The sequence below is a fragment of the Epinephelus moara genome, chromosome 8 (assembly GCF_006386435.1).
Source record: "Epinephelus moara isolate mb chromosome 8, YSFRI_EMoa_1.0, whole genome shotgun sequence".
Lineage (NCBI taxonomy): Eukaryota > Metazoa > Chordata > Actinopteri > Perciformes > Serranidae > Epinephelus > Epinephelus moara.
The window spans coordinates 44,771,420-44,779,661 of record NC_065513.1 but is presented as its reverse complement, the minus strand read 5'-3'; the positions used below and the strand labels follow the sequence as shown (position 1 = coordinate 44,779,661).

The following is an 8,242-nucleotide window of genomic DNA, read 5'->3' as shown; positions in this document are numbered from 1 at the left end:
AAACCGTACTAATGAACCTTCATTAATATAGGCCTATATTTTATCTCCAAGTGCACGTCACACACTGAGCGAGCCGCCTGTTAATGACGCTGTGGGCTAATGGGCATGTAGCTACTTCCATGTTTCAGATGATACGTCATGTTTGTAGTCGACCAATGAAGATGAGGTTACATATCACCTTGGGTTCGTCCTTCACCTTCTCAAAATGATCCTTGGATTTCGNCACTGAGCGAGCCGCCTGTTAATGACGCTGTGGGCTAATGGGCATGTAGCTACTTCCATGTTTCAGATGATACGTCATGTTTGTAGTCGACCAATGAAGATGAGTTTACATATCACCTTGGGTTCGTCCTTCACCTTCTCAAAATGATCCCACACTTTGGATTTCCTGCCCGACATGTTATTAACTAGCCTGTGGAATAACCGCAGGTACCAGTCCTGGAAATTAACCTGACTCCTGTCTGACACGTTATTACGATAGTTAAAACTATTTTTAACGGCAGTATGTGTAAAAAGTTTCTTTTGATAATAAACCACCAATATTCATACCACAGTATATAAAACACTGGTATACAGCTGCAGCTCTACATTCCATCAGACAGAAGTGATTTCCACGTCTCCGTCATTACAGATCAGAGTCAGTAAACAGATGCAGTTGAGTTTAAACCTGCTGCGGTCAGATTAAAGTTTCAGAGCTGCAGAATGAGCCACCGTCACATCAGAAATAAACTCAGTCACAATAAATACACTCACAGGACGAGTTATTTTCTATCAGTTCTCTCCTTCGTCTTAACAGAATAAACAGAGTTGGTTTTTACTGTAATAATTTTTATGTTTTTCAAAGGTGGATGTAGGCGGCATGTGATCGATAAGTTCTGTGTGTTCAAACAGTCGAGTGCCAACAAACGCCTCCTTTTCTGCGAGCGTGCACTGAGTCTGAGGAGCAAACAGGAAGTCTATAGGAGGGCGGGGCCATATGAAGATATCACATCGTTATAGAGATGTGAGTCGGTAAATCGTCTCAGATTTTGGATATCGTATCGTGACATGGCATAAATGGTGTTTTTTTTCCTGGTTTTAAGGTGATGTCACTTTATAAAGTTACCTTCAACACTGGTCTTCACCCACCTAGTACTTATATCTACATTATTGACGATTATTGATCAGAAATCTCATTGTGTTGATACTTTCTGGGGGGGGGGGGGGACGACACAAAAAGCCCCAGTAGTAATCTCTACAGCTTTGTCCCGTCACAGAGGGATTACATCAGGAATATTAGGTTTGAGTTTGTCTCCCAGTCTGAGCCTTGATGATCGTGCATCGAGATACAGTCTAAAATATTGTGATATAATTTCAGGACATATCGCCCAGCTCTAGCCTGCAGGTATCAGACCCTACATTAACCCTATTAAAGATATTTTTAACCCAAATTTAAGACAGATCTTTGGACAAATCATCTTTTTCTTAATTAAGCGCTGCAGGTGAGTATGAAGGTCGGTCGTATGTAAGGTCTGTGTTTATGTAGGAATATCATCAGTTTGATCTAAACTTCACCAACAGGTACATTTAAGTAGTGCTGCACGATTTGATAAAAAAGTGCGATTGTGATTTGAGTGGACAATATCGCTATTTGTGGTTGTGATTAAAATATATTAAATAAATGGTATCATGAGTCTTTTTGCTTGATTCAGTGTTTCCCCTACATTATATCAGGGGGCACTGACCTGACAGAGTTGTTGTTATGGACAGACAGTGAGTCAATGACCATCAACAGACTGAGCACAGTCAAACACGCTGCTCACACAGCAGCTCAGCACGACACTGTACACACAGCGCAGCGAGCCTGTGTTGTGTTCAGGCGTTGTCACGTAAATGACAAATTCCAGCACGCCATAGCACAACACAGCAGCATGTCAAGTGGGCCGAGCCCGAGCAAAGTTGCTCAGTTTTTCATTTGTTATGGAGTCCATGATTTCCCTGTGACACTTACAGATGTTTGCGTAACTGTGCTTGGATGTTGTTTTATGAGGCTCTGGTGTCTTTCAGTTGTCTCTTTGTCTTTAACGTTACACGGCTTGTCTTTCTCTCACATGCACTCTTCCTACTTCTCTCTGTGCTGTCTCAAGTGCTGATATAGATTGGTCGTGTTGCTGCGGGACGTGGCGACTTTAACTTTTAAACTTTTACACAGCACGTCTTTCTGTTCAACGTCGCCGTACCTGAATCCAAAGTATCACCATGTGATAGACAACTCAGCCTGTCTGTGTTGGTCACTGCTGCACGCCAGCTGGTCACCTGACCATACGTGTTGCACACACCAGGATAGCTTGTGGGCGTGATGTCAACAAACTCCACACACTACAGGAGAGGCAGTCACGTTCACAGTAGTCTCTATATACAGACTCTACATTCAGTGAATGTAGAGACTGTAGGCAAACCCCGGAGATCTTGCCTCCGGAAAAAGAGAGGAAGAGCCCCGGTTTCCGGTTGTAGGCTGTTTGTAGTCCGTGTGATATTGACCAATCACGTTTGAGCCGGCTGCAGTTGTTGCCAGGTTAAACGGTCCGTGCGGTGAACTAACGAGGCGGAACATAATTGGCGTCACTGCAAACTCTGAATCCATCACAATGGTTCAGCATATTTACTTATATATAAACGGAAGTCGGAAACGGAAATTCGCCTCCTCCGCCGAAATCAAACCGGAATGCCAAAAAATCGGGGGTCTGCCCCCAGAGGCTGTATCGCCGTCTGCAGGAAGTCAGACGTCGAATACAGCCGACGGGTTCCGAGAATGCGTTCACAGGCACACACGTTAACATTTATTTACATTAAATCGCAAACTTTTATGCAGTTATGTAATCGCACAGCCTGACATCGGGACTGTGATTAGATTAATCGTGCAGCACTAATTTAAGTATAAAGTAAAAACACAGCATCAGGTTCAGAGGTCACTTTAAAGATCTGTAACATCAGAAACTTTCACCCAGAAGAACTCGACTCATTCTGATAAAAAGAAACTAAAAGATGGATATATATATTTAATTAGCTCAAACGTTTGTGCCAGTAAGACCCCACAGATTTAAATTTAAGACTATTTAATGACTTTTAAAGCCTAATAGCTATAAAACTGACTTCTTACAGACCTGCTGATCAATAACCAAAATCACAGATGATTCAATTTGTAACTAATTAATGGATCAACTGGTATTTGACAGGTTCACAGGATATTTACTACTGACCGGAATTATTCGTCAACATAATTTCGACTCAAAATTCACTCAAAGCTGTGAGTATCCATTATTGATTATTTTCATTATCTGTCAATCTGCAGATTGTTTTCCTGCCCAATCAATAAGCAATTTAGTCTATGAAAGAGTTCACATCACAGTTTGTCAAAGGCCACAGTGAAAACTTCAAAACTTCATCTTCATTATCATGTATGTGAGAAATCAGCAGCGAATCATCACATCAGAAACTAAAACTGCGTTTCAAAAATCAACAGGATGATTAATCAACACTCAGATTTCATCCAGCAACTACAAACATTTCCTTCACATCACAGTCGTCTGGTCGCAGTTATAAAAACCCTGTGAATATACACAAATATATAAATCTCACTCTGGGACAATAAACAGCGACGTCTCTTCTGCAGAGTTTCACAAAGTATTTCACTTTCATAACCACACACTGATATGACTGCTGAAATTAATGCCACACACTCAGAATCATACGGAGCACAATCTATAATCTATGACCTATGACCTATAATCTATAATCTATGACCTACGATCCTCGGCACAGTTCCTCTGAATCACCAGCAGCACATTTAAGTACAACGTCAGTACTTTATTACAGTTGTGAGGAACTTAACCTGAGTATATCTCCTCATCTCTACGTTATGTGACAGCTTTAGTTCTTTTACAGACTCAGATTACTGACACAAAATATAACCAATAATCAATAGAGCTGTATAATTATAGATGAATCTACCCAGCAGTATCTTCAGTCATTAAAACGAGCTGCAACATCAAACTGATAAACACATTCATGTCAGTTATTACACCATAATACAGACGTGTTGTCATTTTGCAAGTCTCAGGTCTTTGCACTCAACAGGGGCGTGGCTTATCATCTCGTGCACGATGGCACCGGTTTAGTTTTTAATATATGAAAAATTCATATCGTGATGTATGAGGGTTCATTTTTCATTTCATTTCATTTTCTGTTTGTTTTACGTTTTACTGTTTATATAAAGACAAACTGTGCGGTTGAGATAAAACTGTTCCATATTTTGTTGCCATTCTATGTTTTAAATTAATATAAATACATTATTTTTAATTTGTCAAAATATCATTGTTGCAAAAATACCCTGAAATACTGTGATATTATTTTGGAGTCATACTGCACTCAAGTGCCAATTCAACATCCAAGTCAGGACTGAGAAGTCCTAAACTCTGAGTTTTAAGTCCAAAACAAGTCATTATGTACTCGTCACCGAGTGTCACAACATTTTAACAACAGAATTAGGGGTGCACGTGCACCACATCAGATTATTTGCCGATATCCGATATGCTGATATCTAACAACTCTTTTGACCGATACTGATATCGATATATCCACTTTTTCCCCACTTAATTCTAGCCACGAAGTCACCAAGTCTCTTCTGTAGTGGAATAAACATCATATTTTATCACAACAGCCCACCAGCAGATGGAGACATGAAATACGATGGAAATAAGAATGTTGGCCGATTCTGATTCTGATAGATCATTTTAAAGCCAATATCGGCTGATACCAACGATGTACCAACATTATTGTGTTTCCCAGTTATCACACCGTGAACATTTGAGGACGTTGAATCTCTCCTTTATTTGAGTTGTTTTCTACGAGGAGACGTTTTAAACAAACTTTCATTAACAAAATGTTTCAAGTTTTAATCACAGAAAAATAATGTTTGTTCAGCCTTCTGTGTTCAGTCCTGAGAACCATTCAGACTGATAACGACATCAACTCTGTGATACCACAATATTTCCTGAGATGGTTATCGTACCATGACAATCTCATACTGTCGCAGCTCTATAATCTAATAAGATAGTTTTCAGTCTGTTCATCTCACTTCAGACATTTTTTGCATCAGCAGAGTAAATGCAGTGGACTGAATGTAGAGCAGTGGCTCTCACATGGTGTCGTGATGCTGATCCACACATTATTACTGCAATATTAAACGGGTCCTACACAGAAAGTTATCCATGAATTTTTCAGTATGTTGTGTGCACACATTTCCTAATAAAGAGGCAAATGTAATTTAATGTAATGACATGAAGAAAATCTTCACAGGGAACCTGTTTGTGCGGCTGCATTACAAGTGTGTGACACATCACATGATCTCACATTATTTCATGTTTAAATGGACGTGTTATTGGTGCTTTGATTACATTTAAAAAGTTTAAACTGAATTCTTGAATCATATTGTTAATAAGTATTTCATGAATAGTTAGTGAATATAAACACATCTTTATGTTGTGATAAGAGTGATGACACACGTTACAGAGACTGTTGTGCACAGATATTAATACAGGTGTGTCTTGAGCTTTGGGGCCAAAAAGGTTTGCTCATCACAGATGCAGAGTGTCATTAACACTGGTGCCTGGACTTCACTCACCTGTCTGCATTTATAACTCATACTCATCTATTCTGTTTCTACTGTGCAACAGTGACTGATGGTACAATTATTACTTTGTGATTTTACTGACTTTATTCTCACCAGCACCTCCTGAAAGTTTACATTTATTCAACATTTAATACACATACCTGTAAATATTTGTTTATTCTTGTCTTTATTCTGTTGTTTACATGTCTGAATGTGACACTAGTTTATATGCAGTATGCTATGTATGTTATGTGTAGCACATATCTGTATAGTTTTACACTTACGTTTTATTCTCAATACCTTAAGTCCTAGTGTTAAACACCGAAGCATAATGCACATTTTTATTTTGGTTTTATTGGATTTTCTTACTTTATATTTACATACTTCTATTTCATACTCCGACTCCTTCAGATTCTCTATTCTTTGCATCAGTGTGACTGTAATGAATCACAGTTTTCCCGCAGGGATCAATAAAGAGTTTCTGATTCTGAAAAAGCAATTGATTGTTTTGTTCTAGTAGTTATCCTACGTTTTATTTGTGTTAGTAATGTTAATAATTTCTATAATAAAAAAAATCGATATGTGATGATTTGATATTGCCACACAAACATATCTTGACACTATGCTGTATTATTATTTAGTAAACACAATATATTAGAGACCCAGAGTCCAAGTAACACCCTGAACATGAGCAGAATATGTGACCTTTAAAATACATTTAGATATTAACACTTTCACCTCAGTAACATCCTGAACCAGGACTTGAGTATTACTACACTGTATATAAGAACTTAAGTGCAGTAAGAGTACTTTAGTGCAGTGACAGAGTACTTTAGTGCAGAGTACTTTAGTGCAGTAACAGAGCACTTTAGTACAGTGACAGAGTACTTTAGTACAGTGACAGAGTACTTTAGTGCAGTAACAGAGTACTTTAGTGCAGTGACAGAGCACTTTAGTGCAGAGTACTTTAGTGCAGTAACAGAGCACTTTAGTGCAGAGTACTTTAGTGCAGTAACAGAGTACTCCTGAGTGAAGCCCGGCAGTTGTGTGACCGGACAGACCTGTAGCAGTGAGCTGATCTCTGTCCGGTCAGTTCGGTTCAGTGTTTACAGACAGTAACAGATACCTGGCAGGTGCCTGGAGCTCCTACCTGCCTCCCGGACACACCTCCTCTAACAGTCCGGTCACAGTGAGGTCCTGCTCGGATCAACAGATGTGAGAGTCCGGCGGCTGCTGGCTCTGCCTCCCTCCCTGCATGCTGCTGCTGCGGTTCAGAGGCTAACCAGCGAGCTAACTGCTAACAGACCCGCTGCTGACCAACTAACTGCACAAATCCAGTCAACAGCGACCCCATCCACATCCACACGCCTCCACCCGCTCATTTTCTGCTCACTGCCACAGAAAGCCTCGCGCTAACTGCTCCACCTGCTCAGGTGTGAGGGTTTTTGCAGGCTAACGAAACATCCCATTTATCTTGCTTTAAAAAGATGGCGGGCAAGCCAAGGCAAAATAGAAGCTAGGTGGCTAGCTAATTGAAGCTAGGCTACTTACCGAAGACGTAAATGTCAGTAATGTGATAAATGGCGCTCGTGTTGGTGAGTGAGCGCGCGTCGAAGCGGAAATCTGGTCGTTTGATCGTTAATGAGTCGCACACCGAGCGGATTAACGCGCTCGCGGAGCCGATCTTTGCAGATGTTACCGCTTCGTGTTTGGCTAGCTAATCAGCCGTTAGCCTGTTAGCTGAGCTTTGTCTGAAGGCGCCGAGCGGCGGCCAGGCTCCGACACACACCGACACACTCCGCACACCCTCCGCCCCGTTCAGCCGCTCGCCCCCCCGCCCCCCCCCCCGGTACCGCTCACACAGCCGTCTTTACTTTGTGTCTCGGTCCTCCGGTGCGTCCAGCGGCGGCCTCCGGTCACTTTTCTGGAAGATTTTTTTATTTAGCGAAGTAGCATAATAGATGAGTTATCAGCTGTCTCCCGTCTGCGCAGGCGCAGTGGCGAGCAGCATCATGGATGTTGTTGTGATCGGATTGGCCGGCCGGGTGTGTGGGGCGCTGTGATTGGCTGCGGGGTGCTCACGGAACTATGATTTGTTGCTGGGGGATGTGAGGCGCTGTGATTGGCCGGTGAGTCAGTTGGAGGGCAGTGACTGGCTTGAGAGGATGGCTGGGCCGTTGTGATTGGCTGCTGAGGTTTACCTGGTTCAGAATGGCGCCGTCACCGGAACTACGTTTCCCAGCATGCAGAGCGGCAGCAGAGACCCTGAGGCCCGCTCTGCGCTGCTGCAGAGGAGACTAATGATTTTAATCACTGATTTTAATCAATAAGTGATCTGTCTATCGATACATGACACAGTTTATCGTTCAGTCATTAATAATCAACAGACACAGCTACTTTTTGTGAAGAATATTGGACACATTTATTTGTTTTCGTTCTATTGAAACTCTTTTTAACACATTAAATACTGGTGGAACTGACAGGATTATATTCTACTATAACTGTATCTATCTATCTATATTTATATATATATATATATATATATATATATATTTATATATATATATATATATATATATATATATATATTTA

General features: G+C 41.0%; 1 protein-coding gene across 1 annotated transcript in view; it reads right to left on the bottom strand.

Annotated features, from left to right (window-relative positions):
• LOC126394925 (bromodomain-containing protein 3-like) overlaps nucleotides 1–7,674 on the bottom strand; it is a 12,569-nt gene extending 4,895 nt beyond the window's left edge. The window contains exon 1 of the mRNA XM_050052067.1: nucleotides 7,525–7,674. The gene's annotated coding sequence lies outside the window, so the exon portion shown is untranslated. The remainder of the gene's footprint in view (nucleotides 1–7,524) is intronic.
• Nucleotides 7,675–8,242: the final 568 nt, after the last annotated feature.